The sequence below is a fragment of the Phoca vitulina genome, unplaced genomic scaffold (assembly GCF_004348235.1).
Source record: "Phoca vitulina isolate PV1807 unplaced genomic scaffold, GSC_HSeal_1.0 scaffold78, whole genome shotgun sequence".
Lineage (NCBI taxonomy): Eukaryota > Metazoa > Chordata > Mammalia > Carnivora > Phocidae > Phoca > Phoca vitulina.
In genome coordinates this window covers 4153176-4168674 of record NW_022589781.1, presented here as the reverse complement: position 1 = coordinate 4168674, position 15499 = coordinate 4153176, and the positions used below count along the sequence as shown (strand labels likewise).

The 15499-nt window shown below is 38.7% G+C and overlaps 1 protein-coding gene across 1 annotated transcript in view; it reads right to left on the bottom strand.

Moving 5' to 3' along the window:
- Positions 1–5499: 5499 nt before the first annotated feature.
- The window catches only part of ZWINT (ZW10 interacting kinetochore protein), a 54791-nt gene continuing 44791 nt past the window's right edge, over positions 5500–15499 (bottom strand). The window contains exon 9 of the mRNA XM_032393970.1: positions 5500–5562. The gene's annotated coding sequence lies outside the window, so the exon portion shown is untranslated. The remainder of the gene's footprint in view (positions 5563–15499) is intronic.

Below are 15499 nucleotides of genomic sequence, written 5' to 3'. Positions count from 1 at the left end.
TAATTCTTCTTGAAATGTTTGGTAGAATTCCCCTGGGAAGCCATCTGGCCCTGGGCTTTTGTGTTTTGGGAGATTTTTGATGACTGCTTCAATTTCCTTAGTGGTTATAGGTCTGTTCAGGCTTTCTATTTCTTCCTGGTTCAGTTTTGGTAGTTGATACATCTCTAGGAATGCATCCATTTCTTCCAGGTTATCGAATTTGCTGGCATAGAGTTGCTCATATGTTCTTATAATTGTTTCTATTTCTTTGGTGTTGGTTGTGATCTCTCCTCTTTTGTTCGTGATTTTGTTGATTTGGGTCATTTCTCTTTTCTTTTTGATAAGTCTGGCCAGGGGTTTATCAATCTTGTTAATTCTTTCAAAGAACCAGCTCCTAGTTTTGTTGATCTGTTCTACTGTTCTTTTGGTTTCTTTTTCATTGATTTCTGCTCTGATCTTTATTATTTCTCTTCTCCTGCTGGGTTTAGGCTTTATTTGCTGTTCTTTCTCCAGCTCCTTTAGGTGTAGGGTTAGGTTGTGTACTTGAGACCTTTCTTGTTTCTTGAGAAAGGCTTGTATTGCTATATACTTTCCTCTTAGGACTGCCTTTGCTGCATCCCAAAGATTTTGAACAGTTGTGTTTTCATTTTCATTGGTTTCCATGAATTTTTTTAATTCTTCTTTAATTTCCTGGTTGACCCATTCATTCTTTAGTAGGATGCTCTTTAGCCTCCATGTATTTGAGTTCTTTCTGACTTTCCTCTTGTGATTGAGTTCTAGTTTCAAAGCATTGTGGTCTGAAAATAGGCAGGGAATGATCCCAATTTTGGTACCGGTTGAGATCGGATTTGTGACCTAGGATGTGATCGATTCTGGAGAATGTTCCATGTGCACTAGAGAAGAATGTGTATTCCGTTGCTTTGGGATAGAATGTTCTGAATATGTCTGTGAAGTCCATTTGGCCCAGTGTGTCATTTAAAGTCTATTTCCTTGTTGATCTTTTGCTTAGATGATCTGTCCATTTCAGTGAGGGGGGTGTTAAAGTCCCCCACTATTATTGTATTGTTGTCAATGTGTTTCTTTGCTTTTGTTATTAATTGCCTTATATAATTGGCTGCTCCCATGTTAGGGGCATAGATATTTACAATTGTTAGATCTTCTTGTTGGATAGACCCTTTAAGTAGGATATAGTGTCCTTCCTCATCTCTTATTACAGTCTTTGGTTTAAAATCTAATTTGTCTGATATAAGGATTGCCACCCCAGCTTTCTTTTGGTGTCCATTAGCATGGTAAATGGTTTTCCACCCTCTAACTTTCAATCTGGGGGTATCTTTGGGTCTAAAATGAGTCTCTTGCAGACAGCATATCGATGGGTCTTGTTTTTTTATCCAATCTGATAGCCTGTGTCTTTTGATTGGGGCATTTAGCCCATTTACATTCAGGGTAACTACTGAAAGATAGGAATTTAGTGCCATTGTATTGCCTGTAAGGTGACCATTACTGTATATTGTCTGTGTTCCTTTCTGGTCTATGTTGCTTTTAGGCTCTCTCTTTGCTTAGAGGACCCCTTTCAATATTTCTTGTAGGGCTGGTTTCGTGTTTGCAAATTCCTTTAGTTTTTGTTTGTCCTGGAAGCTTTTGATCTCTCCTTCAATTTTCAATGACAGCCTAGCTGGATATAGTATTCTTGGCTGCATATTTTTCTCATTTAGTGCTCTGAATATATCCTGCCAGTCCTTTCTGGCCTGCCAGGTCTCTGTGGATAGGTCTGTTGCCAATCTAATGTTTCTACCATTGTAGGTTACATATCTCTTCTCCCGAGCTGCTTTCAGGATTTTCTCTTTGTCTCTGAGACTCGTAAGTTTTACTATTAGATGTCGGGGTGTTGACCTATTTTTATTGATTTTGAGAGGGGTTCTCTGTGCTTCCTGGATTTTGATGCCTGTTTCCTTCCCCAAATTAGGGAAGTTCTCTGCTATAATTTGCTCCATTATAGCTTCTGCCCCTCTCTCTCTTTCTTCTTCTTCTGGGATCCCAATTATTCTAATGTTGTTTCGTCTTATGGTATCCCTTATCTCTCGAATTCTGCCCTCGTGATCCAGTAGTTGTTTATCTCTCTTTTCCTCAGCTTCTTTATTTTCCATCATTTGGTCTTCTATCTCACTGATTCTTTCTTCTGCCTCATTTATCCTAGCAGTTAGAGCCTCTATTTTTGATTGCACCTCATTAAAAGCCTTTTTGATTTCGACTTGGTTAGATTTTAGTTCTTTTATTTCTCCAGAAAGGGTTTCTCTAATAACTTCCATGCTTTTTTCAAGCCCAGCTAGTATCTTTAAAGTGATGATTCTGAACTCTAGATCTGACATCGTACTAATGTCTGTATTGAGTAGGTCCCTGGCAGTCGGTACTACCTCTTGTTCTTTTTGTTGAGGTGATTTTTTCCGTCTTGTCATTTTGTCCAGAGGAGAATAGATGAATGAGAGAACAAAATGCTAGCAGGGTAACAATGTCCCCAGAAAATATACTCTAAACAAATCAGAAAAGACCTGAAGCAGGGGGAAAAGAAAGGGAAAGAGAGAAAAAAGAGAAAGATAAAGATAAAAACAAACAAAAACAGAACAAAACAAACAAAAAAAGATTATGATCAAATATGATCAGGCTGGTACATAGATCAGTGCCACACACTAGATTTTGGGTGTATTTTGGTCTGTTAGAAGAAAGTGCCTCCCAAAATTTTAAAGAAAGAAAAACTTATATATGTACAAAAATAAGGGTTGATATGATGAAGGCATGGAATATGACTGTAAAGATGAAAATTATAAAAAATTTTATAAAAGGAATTGATAAGAAGTTGTTTGAAAAAAGAAAGAAGAGGATTTTAAAAAAAAAAGAAAAAAAAAGGGGAGAGAATGTGATCAGGCAGGGGAGTAGAAAAAAAAAACATACACTACAGATTTAGGGTATATTTTGATCTGTTAGAAGAAACTATCTCAAAATTTTAAAGAGAGAACAACTTATATATATATGCCAGAAATACGGGTAACTACTATGAAGGGATAGAATATGACTCTAAAAATGAAAATTAAAAATGTTTTTTAAAAAATGGATTCATAAGATGTTGGTTGAGAAAGGGAAAAAGAAAAATTCAAAAAAAATGAAAGAAAAGACAGTTAAAAAAAATTAACTTTGAAAGACTACAGAATCATGGTAAAAAAAGCCATGAATTCTATGTGCAGTATTCCCCTAGCACTGGAGTTCTGCCGTTCTCATTGATCGGTAAACTTGGTCTTGGCTGGCTGTTCTCGCTGATCTTCTGGGGGAGGGGCCTGTTGCCGTGGCTCCCAAATGTCTTTGCCAGAGGTGGAATTACCCCGCCCTTGCCAGTCCGGGCTAAGTAATCTGCTCAGGTTTGCTCTCAGGAGCTTTTGTTCCCTGCAAGCTTTCCGTACAGCTTTGGAGGCGGAGAGTGAAAATGGCGGCCTCCCAATCTCCGCCCCGGAGGAGCCAAGAACTCGGGGCTCCACTCCTCAGTGAGCCCCCAGAGAAAAGCAGTAAGTCACTCCCATCTCCCTGGTCTCTGGCCGCACTCCGTGCTCACCTGGCCTGTGACCAAGCGTTTCTATCTCTGGCACCTGACCCCGTGTGGAGTCTCCAAACCCAGCAGATCCCTGCGGTGCGCTCCCACGCCGCTCCTCCCAGGGGCGGAAGGGGAGTTTCCCCGGACCTGCCGCTTGTTGGGTCCCTGCTGGAGGAGCAGTGGCCCGACTGTGGCCCGGATCACGGTCTATGGCAACCCCGAGCTGAGAGCCCGCGCCTCAGCTCCGTCTCTGCAGCCGGCTTCCCTGCTCCGATACCTGGGAGCTCTGCTGCACTCAGGCACCCCCGGCCTTTCTGTGACCCCGAGGGTCCTGAGACCACACTGTCCCGCAAGGGTTCCACCCCCTGCTTAGCCACTGGCGTGACGTCTCTCAGTGGAGCAGACTTCTAAAAGTTCTGATTTTGTGCTCCGCGGCTTTATCACTTGCCAGAAGCGGCCGACAAAGGCCCCTCCCCCACCGTCTATCCTCCCGAATATCACCTCAGATTCACTATTCTGCACGTCCTACCTTCCAGAAAGTGGTCGCTTTTCTGTTCAGAGTTGTTGCTATTCTTTTCTTCGATCTCCTGTTGAGTTTGTAGGTGTTCCAAATGGTTTGATCCCTATGCAGCTGAATTCCTGAGACCAGACGAAATCCAGGTCTCCTACTCCTCCACCTTCTTGCTCCGCCCCCCCTCACATACACATCTTTATACATTTATCCACCTATGGACACTTAAGATTGTTTCCATATTTTGGTTATTGTAAATGCCGGTGTAATGAACATGGCGGATGCACATAATTTTTTGAATTCATTGTTTTCATTTTCTTCAGATAAATACACAGAAATGGAATTGCTGGATCATGTGGTAGTTCTATTTTTAATTTTTTGAGGAACTTCCATATTGTCTTCCAGAGTGGCTGCACCAATTTATATTCCCACCAACAGTATAAAGGTTCCCTTTTCTCCACATTCTCACCAACACTTATTATTTGTTGTCTCTTTGATAATAACCATTTTGCCAGGTGTTAGGTGATAGCTTATTGTGGTTTTGGCTTGCATTTCCCTGATGATGAGTGATGTTGAGCACCTTTTCATGTACCTGTTGGCCATTTTTATGTCTTCTTTGGAAAAATGTCTATTCAGGTCTTCTGCCTATTTTTTTAAAGATTTATTTATTTATTTTAGAGAGAGAGAGCGAGTGAGCAGGGTGAGGAGCAGAGGAAGAAAGAGAATCCTGAAGTAGACTCCTGCTGAACATGGAGTCCGATGTAGGGCTCAACAGAGCCCTGAGTTCATGACTGGAGACAAAGTCAAGAGGTGGCTGCTCAACTGACTGAGCCACCCAGGTGCCCCCTTCTGCCCATTTTTTATTTTATTTTATTTTATTTTTTTTGCTACTGAGTTGTATGAATTCTTTATATATTTTGGATCCTAATCCCTTGAAAGATCTATAATTTATAAATATTTTCTGCCATTGGTTGCTTTTTCATTTTGTTGTTGATTTCCTTTGCTGTATAGAAGGTTTTTACTTTGATGTAGTCCCACTTGTTTATTTTTACTTTTGGTGTCAAATCCAAAAAAAAAAAAAAAAAAAAAAAAATCATTACCAAGATGGATATCACAGAGCTTTTTCCCTATGTTTTATTCCAGGAGTTTTATAGTTTCAGATCTACACATAACTCTTTAATCCATTTTGAGTTGATTTTTTTAGATGGTGTAAAAAAGTGACCCAGTTTCATTCTTTTGCATGTGGCTATTTAGCTTTCCCAACAGCATTTATTGAAGAGACTGTCCTTTCCCCATTGTATATTCCTGGTTCCTTTGTCATAAATTAGGTGACCACATATGCATGGGTTTATTTCTGGGATCTCTATTCTGTTCCATTGGTCTATGTGTGTATTTTTATGCCAATACCATACTGTCTTTTATTACTATAGCTCTGTAATATAGTTTGAAATCAATAAGTGTGATGCTTCGTTCTCCTTTCTCAGGACTGCTCTGGCTAAAAAAAAAAGAAAAAGGCAAAATTAAACTACTGGGACTATATCAAAATTGAAAGTTTTTGCACAGCAAAGGAAACCATCAACAAAACGAAAAGGCAACCTATTGAATGGGAGAAGGTATTTACAAATGATATATATGATAAGAGGTTAATATCCAAAATATATAAAGAACTTGCAACTTGACACCAAAAACCCCAAATAATCCAATTAAAAAATGGGCAAAGGACCTGAATAAATGCTTTCCAAAGAAGACATACAGATGTCCAATAAACACATGAAAAGATGTTCATATCACTCATCAGGGAAATACAAAATAAAACCACAATGAGATATTACCTTATACCTGTCAGAATGACCAGAATCAAAAACACAAGAAATAATACAAGTGTTGATGAGGATGTGGGGAAGAGAGAACCCTTGTGCACTGTTTGTGGGAATGCAAACTGGTGCAGCCACTCTGGAAAACAGTATGAAGTTTCCTAAAAAAAATTAAAAGTGCAATTACCATATGATCCAGTCATTCCATTACTTGGTATTTGCCCAAATAATGTGAAAACACTAATTCAAAAAGATATAAACACTCCTAAGTTTATTGCAGCATTATTTACAATAGCCAAGGTATGGAAGAAGCCCAAGTGTCTATCCATAGATGAATGGTTTAAAGAAGTGGTATACACACACACACACACACACACACACACACACACGAATATTACACAGCCATAAAAAAGAATGGAATCTTGCCATTTGCAATGATGGGGGTGGATCTGGAGGGTATAATGCTAAGTGAAATAAGTTAGAGGAAGACAAATACCATATAATTTCACTCATACGTGGAATTTGAGGAAAAAAACAAATGAACAAACAAAGGAAAAAAGAGACAAACAAAAATGGACTCTTAAATACAGAAAACAAACTGGTGGTTGCCATAGGGGAGGTGGGTGGGGGATGGGTGATATAACAGACAGGGATTCAGGAGCGCACCTGCCATGATGAGTTCCAAGTAATGTACAGAATTGTTGAATAACTACATTGTACCCTCAAAACTCATGTAACACTGTAAATTATACTTCAACTGAAAAAGAAAAAGAAAAAATAAAAAGTCAAAAAAAGAAAAGAGAAACTGATAATATCAGAATTAATTAATTAATCTGCTTATTTGCTGACTGGCTGATTGGCCAACAGGTCATTTCTTTAAATTGTTTACTTCAATAGATGACGTTTTTCTAACCCTCCAAAACAAAAAGTAGCCCTGATCTTCTATCAGATAAGTCATTTTGCCAGCTAACGTCACTTTCAACCAGTTCCTAAGAGCCTGAACATTTGGGGGCCATGGCTGTCTTTATGCCTGTTACTCTGGTCCCTACAGGTAAATTATTAACATATAATGGAAATTCCATAGTTTTGGAAGCTTGGTCGGCCTGGGTCTGAATCCTAGTTGAGATGGTCCCTATGTGTGTGACTTAGAGTAAGTCACTTGTCAAGATTAGGCAGCGTGAATGCAAAGCATAAAGCACAGTCATTCACAACACATCTGGTGGGTTTTTACTGCTAAACAGACTCAGGTTTTGCGTCTAACACTCTAACTCCCAGGAAGACATGATAATTCCTCATTGTAGCTTCATGGCAATTAGCTGGAATCCTTATCTTTTTCATATCTCTTTTCAGACTGATTCTGTGGGGAGCTGGACAGTGGCTCCCATATGCCCCACCATCTTACGGTCTCATGCTCTATGTGGACTTCTCACCAAGAGCCACGGATGACTTTGATGGCCGTTGGCTGCCTGAACAATTTCTACCATAATACTAACCTGGAGCTTGTTGGATATGGCATGTTGTTTGACATAAAAAAGTCTTACTTCCATCATCTCTACACTGGAAACAAGACTATTAACACAATGGGTTGTTTAATTAAATATCTATCACCAAACATTTATCACAATGTCCGACACATACAGACTATTCGAATACGACAGCTATAATTACAATCGTCTTTAGCATTATACATTAATGAATATTGTAATATTCCTAAACCATGTTCAGGCCCCTCATGTCCCTTTTTTCCTCAAGCCTTGGATGATTTTAGCTACCATAAAAAGGCAAATTCCACATTTCAGCGATTTTCTCTGGGTCCTTACTCCACTTGGTTTTGCTTCTTTATCCTTCTTATTCATAGATATTTGTAGAACTGTCAGACTATCTCACACTGTGGTTTATTTAAATAAAGCAATGCACCTTGTACATTTGAGATTGCTCTAGAATTCTGACGGTACAAAAGAGATTTACAATATGGTTTCTAGGACAGTGAGGTTTTGCTCCACTCTAGACCAATCTGAATTTGTTAAAAATAATTTAAGGGTAAGTGATACCTTAGATCTTACAATGCAAATCAACCTTCTTTTAAATTTAAATTATATAAAAGGCTCAGAATATTCTACTCATGAAATTCTAATATTTTACCTTCATGTATTCTTCATGTATTCTGTTCTTTTGTAGCTGACTGTATTCAGTCCCTGGAGTTCTGAGAAAAGTCTTGTTCTGAGAAAATGTAGGGAAGAAGCAATACCCATCCATATGTGGTTCTCTGATTGGGTATGGTAAAACATCTGAATTATTTTATCATTTGATCCACAAAGGCCTAGATTTTGAGGCAAAGGGTATATTCTTCAATCCTTCTTATGTCTCTCTTTATCAGAATGCTTGATCAAGAGCACTGATAATCTGCTGTCTGGTATTTCCCCAATTCATGCTAGACTGAAAATGAAGAATCTAGAATGAAATGCCTGAGAAGTTCTACTCCCTCCTGAGGGCATATTTTTATGACTATATGTTTTAGCACTCTAATTAGCTTACCTAATGCCCATAATTGCAAGTACAAAATAATGATAAAATCTGAATCCAAAAGTGATAAAAGTGATTAATGTATATCTTTAGGTCTTATTTTCATAGCTGAGTGAATGAAGCCTTATTGTACCAAATTATTGGGATGTGAAGACCTAAGCAATTTTTCTTAACTATCACCAACTAATCAGGATCAAGTTAAGTATAAGAAACCCCAGTATTTAGTGGGATTTAATGTCAAGATACATAGATTTCAGTCTTTGAATTCAACAAGAATCACCTACAATGAAGCTGGCTCTATACAAATCTACTGAGTGATCTACCTGCTCAGTGTAGTTGTATTTTATCTCATTCAAATTATTTTAATTTTATATAACATAATATTGTTTATTAAGAAAAATTGACCTAATACAAAAACTGTGATATCTTTTAATCTATGATCCCATCCCATGATCACCAATCATACAATTTCAAGGGAATGTGGCCAAGTGAATTGAATTGTAAATTGCATTTACATTGTTGCCACATGGGTGGTATCACTTTAATAAACAAAGTATTCTCTGTACACTGTCAAGATTATCCTAAGTATTTTAAGTAATGGTAAGTTTTCTGGAATGTATTCTTATGTTTTTAGATACATTTTTAAAATAAAATGTCCTTATTACTTAATTACATAGGTAGCATAATTCCCTTTGGTAGGGACTGAATTCTTCCTTGCAAAAGAGAGGTGTTGAAGCCCTAACTCCCACTACCTCAGAATGTGACTTTATTTGGAAATAGGGTCTTTATGGAGGTAATCAAATGTTAAATGAGGTCATTAGAATGGGCCCTAATCCAATATGGTGGTGTCCTTATGAAAAGGAAAAATTCAGACATAGACTTGGACACATATAGAGGGACGATGATGAAGAGACACAGGGAGAACACCATCTGAAGGCAGATGCAGAGACTGGGGTTATGTTGCCTAGACCAATGAAGGTAAGGGAATGCCAGAGGGTAGAAGATGCAACCCTGTGAGTTTTGGGGGGAGTATGGCCCTACCAACACCTTGATTTCATATTCTAGCCTCCCAAATTGTGAGACAATAAATTTCTATTGTTCTAAGTCACCCAATTTGTAATACTTAGCTACTGCTGCCACAGGAAAATAATACACCTTTCTTCCTTCATTTATTTATTTTATTGTGTAAAACTTGGGTAATATATTGATTCCTTTACAACTTGAGTCAGTGATGAATTATAGAATAATATCTCTAAGTGCAAGGTTATGTTCTGTTTTGCATATACAAACTCATTTAATTCCTACAACAATCCTTTGAAGTAAATGCCATTACTTTGCCTTTTATAGATGAGGATGCAGAATCACACAAAGGTTAAACATTGTGCCCAAAGAAACACAAAACTTTCTTGGGTAAGTTACTTTTGTTTGTCTTTCATATTGATGGGTGTCTGTGTTTCATATTGACTTCATTTTGCTTGATATGTTACAAACCACTCAAAATAAATGTGAATTACTTGGGAGTCAGGTTGCTTAATCAAAGTAGTTACAACCTCTCAGGCATGAATATCTAAACATCTTGTTAGAGTTCACACTTTCCACTTGCTCAGAAAAAGGGACTACTGGAAAGAACCAAAGAAGAAAAGCAAAATTCATTTCTCTTCATCCAAGAGGCTCTTTCCTCCTGACACTCCCTATGCTTTGATATGTCCTGGACAGAATGGTGAGGCAAGCAGTAAAACAATTCCTCAAGACTTACTTAATGGTTAAGTGAATCTCTTTCTATGCATTGATGTTAAATTTGACAATCAATTCAGTTTAGTGTGCCAAAATGTTTCCTTCATTCCATTTACTCATTTTTAAGAGAAGTTAGCATAATACGTTATAGTACACCAATGTGGTCTAAAACAACCTTTTAAAGTAGCTGTCCCACATTAATAATGATTTAAAACCTAGAGAAGAAACTTATTCCAACTAATAATTCTATTCAACCTATGCTTGCAAATTATTTGCAAAAATACATCAAAACTGTAAAAAGTCTGAGATTTTGCCCTACTTTTAAATAAGAATTTAAATGTCATGAACATTGTCAGAACACATAAGACTCCTTGGTCAGAGACAAAGGATTTTATTACTCTCCGAAATAGCAGTAGTCAGAATACTAACATTTTCTTGTGCTGGTTCCTTGGGTCCTAATTCCCAAAGGGCTACACAGAAAGGGTCAGATTACAGGTGAGTACAGAGTAGCTTTCATTACAAGAGAGAAAACCTGAAGTTGGATAACCTAAATGTTTTATAATGGGCAGTAAGCATGCCTGCCCTTTGCTTTGGGGAGAGATGTTATCTCTATCTTCCAAGACTGTAAGCAAACATGCCCTTTGCTTCAGATGACATCATCTCTGTCTTCCAAGGAGAGTCTCTACACAAACATCTTTGAAAAGATAATCAGGAAGAAAAGTAGTTCCTCTGCTCACATGACATGCAGAAATACAAGAACCCACAGATAGAGCTGTCTCCCCAAAAAAGTATGCAATTAATTCATCCTGAGTGATCATTAGAAATAAATTACTTAGCCGATTTATGGAGATTTAGTAATACATTGGATCAATTCCATTAACAACTCTGGACTCAATATTAATGATGCTGATGAAGAAACATGCATCACAGGAGTAACATTGGGAATGCAAAACGACTATAAAGCACAAGCAGATGAGGAGAGGAGAGCCAAGGCAATGAACATCAGGTTAACACCACTGGGTCCTCCATATCTGGCCGAGGCAGACTAACAGGGATAGAAGTCACCCTTTCACCCAGAACAGATGAACAACTAGACAAAGACATGAAACAACTGTTACCACACCATGTACAACTGCCGATGCAGGACAGACTTCCCTGAGGAGGGGAAAAATAATGAAGTGATCCTCATGATTGCCTCAGCTCGCTGCCTCAAGAGATTCTGGGCTGAGGCTCAGCACCAAGGAACCCCCAGCCCAGAAGTCCTCCTGAAATGAGGAGATGGAGCTAGAAGTCCAGGGAGGCTACACGTAGGGCGCATGGGGCAGAGGACTGGAGAGGAAGAAGCACGCAGAGAGGAACATGAGCTTTGGGGCTATGAGTCCATCTCGTGACTTTAGACGAGTACTGAACTGTGTGTGTGAAGAGACCACCGGCCTCCAGAGAAAGGACCACCTGGAAAGAGCACCGGGCATAACAACAGAGCCACACAGGGCTGAGAATTATAGCACCTCTTTCCACCAGCTGGACTAGAGGAAATATTTGAGTCAGGCAAAGATTTCTCACTCACAGCACCAAACGCATGGACCATAAAAAGAAACAACTGATCAATTACAATGCACCAAAGTCAAGAATTTCTGCTCTTCTAAAGACAAGAGGATGAAAAATAGAACCACAGGCAAGTTATTTTCAGATTATATATTTAATAAAGAACTTATATCTGCAATATACAAAGACTCACAAAATGAAGAAGACAAACAACTAATTTCTCATAAATAGGCAAATGATTTGAGCTGGCACTTTAGCAAATAAGATATATAATAGTAATTATACACATGAAAAGAAGCTCAACATTATTAGCTGCAAACTCATTAAAAAATAAAACCTCAATGACATTACCTATAGGAATAGCACTAGCCCCTATAAAAATGTCTAAAATTAATAAAACTGACTGTACCAAGGGTTGAGGACAAGGAACAAGTAGAATTCTCTTATGCTGGGATTATAAAATGCTAGAAACACTCTGAAAAGCAGTCTGTCAGTTTCTTCAAAGTTCCTGACACTTCCATAGAATTCACCCTGGACAGTTATAGGGATTCACCCTTGAGAAATAAAAGCACAATTTCATACAAAGAACTGCACAGGAAAGGTCACAGCAACTTTATTCATGATAGCTAGAATTAGGAAAAAAAAAAAATAGCTAAAACTAGGAACAATCCAAAGGCCCATTAACAAGTGATTGAATAAAAGAACTGTGGTATGTCTATACAATAAATTAAAAATAAAATAAAATGAACAAAGGATGCACACAACCACATGGTATATCTCAAACTGACTAAGCTAAATAAAAGAAACCAAACAAACAAAAAAGACTGTATATTACATGATTCTGATTATATAAAATCCTGGAAAATGCAAACAAGCTCACGGTGACAGAAAGCACATCAGTGGTTGCCTAGGGTCAGGGTCAGGAGCTTGCGGGGGAGGGGTTCCGAAGGAGTGCGACAGAGGGTCTCATGGTGATAGGTTCAGCATCTTGACTGTCACCATTGTTTCATTCATGAACATGTATGTGGAAACTAATCCAATTGTACATTCTAAAGATGTGTAGTTAATCGCATTTAAATAAAATTGTAAAAAATCTTGACCAAAGTCATACAAATAGTATTGGTGATTGAGAAACAGAAAATGTAAACAGTGAAAATTGTTCATTTTGTAAAGTTTAAAAATGTCCCCTTTAAATTTCACTTTTAAATGATCTCAGTTTAGATTATATATATATATATATATATATATATGTATATATATATATACATATATATATTTTAAACCAAATCCAGAGGGAAAAAGTACTTGTTTTCCTGACAGAAGTCTTTTTAATGGGATCGCCATGGTGATTTTAGGAAAAAGATGTAATATACATAGATACAATTATGGAATTTTCCAAGCAAAGTACTGTAGTTAAAGCAGGTAGTCAGAGAGTACAGTTTTGTCTCCTGTGAAGTTGCATCAGAGAAGTTCTGCTTACACATTTAATAAATGCATTAGTTAAAACTCTTCATAGTATCCTGATCCTGGATCCAGAAAATAACATTGTTTCTCTGGCTCTCCTGTTGGACTAAGACTGAAGTTTTGTGTTGTTGGTATCTGCCCCCTTAATATATGAGAGTTGTGCTGTGATCTGTTTTAACAGACGACACCTGACACACCAAAGGACACAGATCATCGGGGTCCGGGTCATGGGAGGTGCCTGGAAAACCGGGTTCTCTTGAAGTAAGGGGGTGAGAAGTCTGAATCCAGCAAAAATAACACTATCATCAGAACTTTCTGAGGGAACACAGAAGAGCTCCACTCTAACCCAAAGAGCTGAGCCTGTAAGGATCTTACAGCAGCCCCATTGCTGGAACTCCTGAGGCAAGGGGGGGCTGTGCTAAAGTCCATTTGCAGAAGACACACAGCATGGGACACACATCCTTTTAATGTCAGAGCTTTCCATTTCTCTTACGTCAGGTGAGAACAGCTCCTGGAAGTGAGGCAGGACGGAGACAGAACGTGGGACCAGACCACCCACCGTCGGGGGAATTAAGGCAAAGAGTTAGGTAATCACTCAAATTTCAAGTGTAGAAGAATTCCTTGGGGGCGCCTGGGTGGCTCAGTTGGTTAAGCGACTGCCTTCGGCTCAGGTCATGATCCTGGAGTCCCTGGATCGAGTCCCGCGTCGGGCTCCCTGCTCAGCGAGGAGCCTGCTTCTCCCTCTAACCCTCCCCCCTCTCATGTACTCTCTCTCTCAAAAAAATAAAAAAATCAAAAAAAAAAAAAAAAAAAAAAAAAAAAAAAGAAGAATTCCTTGGGGGACTTTGTGAAAATTCAGATTCCGGTCCCTAACTCACCCTCGCCCACTGGAGTCTGATTCATCAGATCTGGACTGGGGCCCAGGCATCTGTATTTAGAGAAGATGCCTCTTCTTCTCTAAATACACAGAGAAGTACTTTTAGCAAAAGTACTGAGTGGTTATTTCAGTCCCAGCTGCACCACATCCTAACTGGGAGGAAAAGCAGAGCGTACTACTTACACTCTCCCAGTTTCAGTAAAAATGGGTAATGAACCATCTCAAAAAATTGTGAGGGTGACATATAAAACATTAAGAATAGGGCATGGCACAGAGAAAACACTCAAATTACTTATAACAAATAAGCTTCCTTTTTTTTTTTTTTAATTTTATTGTTATGTTAGTCACCATACAATACATCATTGGTTTTTGATGTGGTAATCCACGATCCATTGTTTTCGTATAACACCCAGTGCTCCATGCAGTATGTGCCCTCCTTAATACCCATCACCGGGCTAACCAATCCCCCCTCCCCCCTCCCCTCTAAAACCCTGTTTGTTTCTCAGAGTCCATAGTCTCTCATGGTTCATCTCTCCCTCTGATTCCCCCCCTTTATTTTTCCCTTCCTTCTCATAATGTCCTCCATGCTATTCCTTATGTTCCACAAATAAGTGAAACCATATGATAATTGACTTTCTCTGCTTGACTTATTTGACTTAGCATAATCTCCTCCAGTCCCATCCATGTTGAGGTAAAAGTTGGGTATTCATCTTTTCTGATGGCTGAGTAATATTCCATTGTATATATGGACCACATCTTCTTTATCCATTCCTCTGTTGAAGGGCATCTCGGCTCTTTCCACAGTTTGGCTATTGTGGACATTGCTGCTATGAACATTGGGGTGCATATGGCCCTTCTTTTCACTACATCTGTGTCTTTGGGGTAAATACCCAGGAGTGCAATTGCTGGGTCATAGGGTAGCTCTATTTTTAACTTTTTGAGGAACCTCCACACTGTTTTCCAAAGTGGCTGTACCAACTTGCATTCCCACCAACAGTGTAAGAGGGTTCCCCTTTCTCCACAACCTCTCCAACATTTGTTGTTTCTTTCCCTGTCTTTTTATCATTACGGAGGGAGGACCAGGCAAAACCTGACAAATATTTGGTAGTGGAATCATTACAAAATGTTGTACTCTCATTCTGACGGGGCAAATGTAACCACTTAGTTCAAAAACATGGGCGCCCGTTGCAGGGCACACTATAAAGAATGGATCGAGGCTTGGTGTTCTGGGGTGAGGGGCCCACCGCTCCCGTTTCCCTGGGACGGCACAGCTACAGTTGTAACCAAGATTATTCTAGGAAAACATGATTGTAGTAAACAGTGATTGAGAAACTGAATTCTAAAGGAAAGCATAAAAGCAATCTGTATAGATTTAAAAATTCACATCATGAAGGAAATAGATAAGTTCTGGATGTTTTATATAAAGTAGTATTGTATAATTACGTCCTTTTTAGGTATTTCTCAAAGAATGAAGA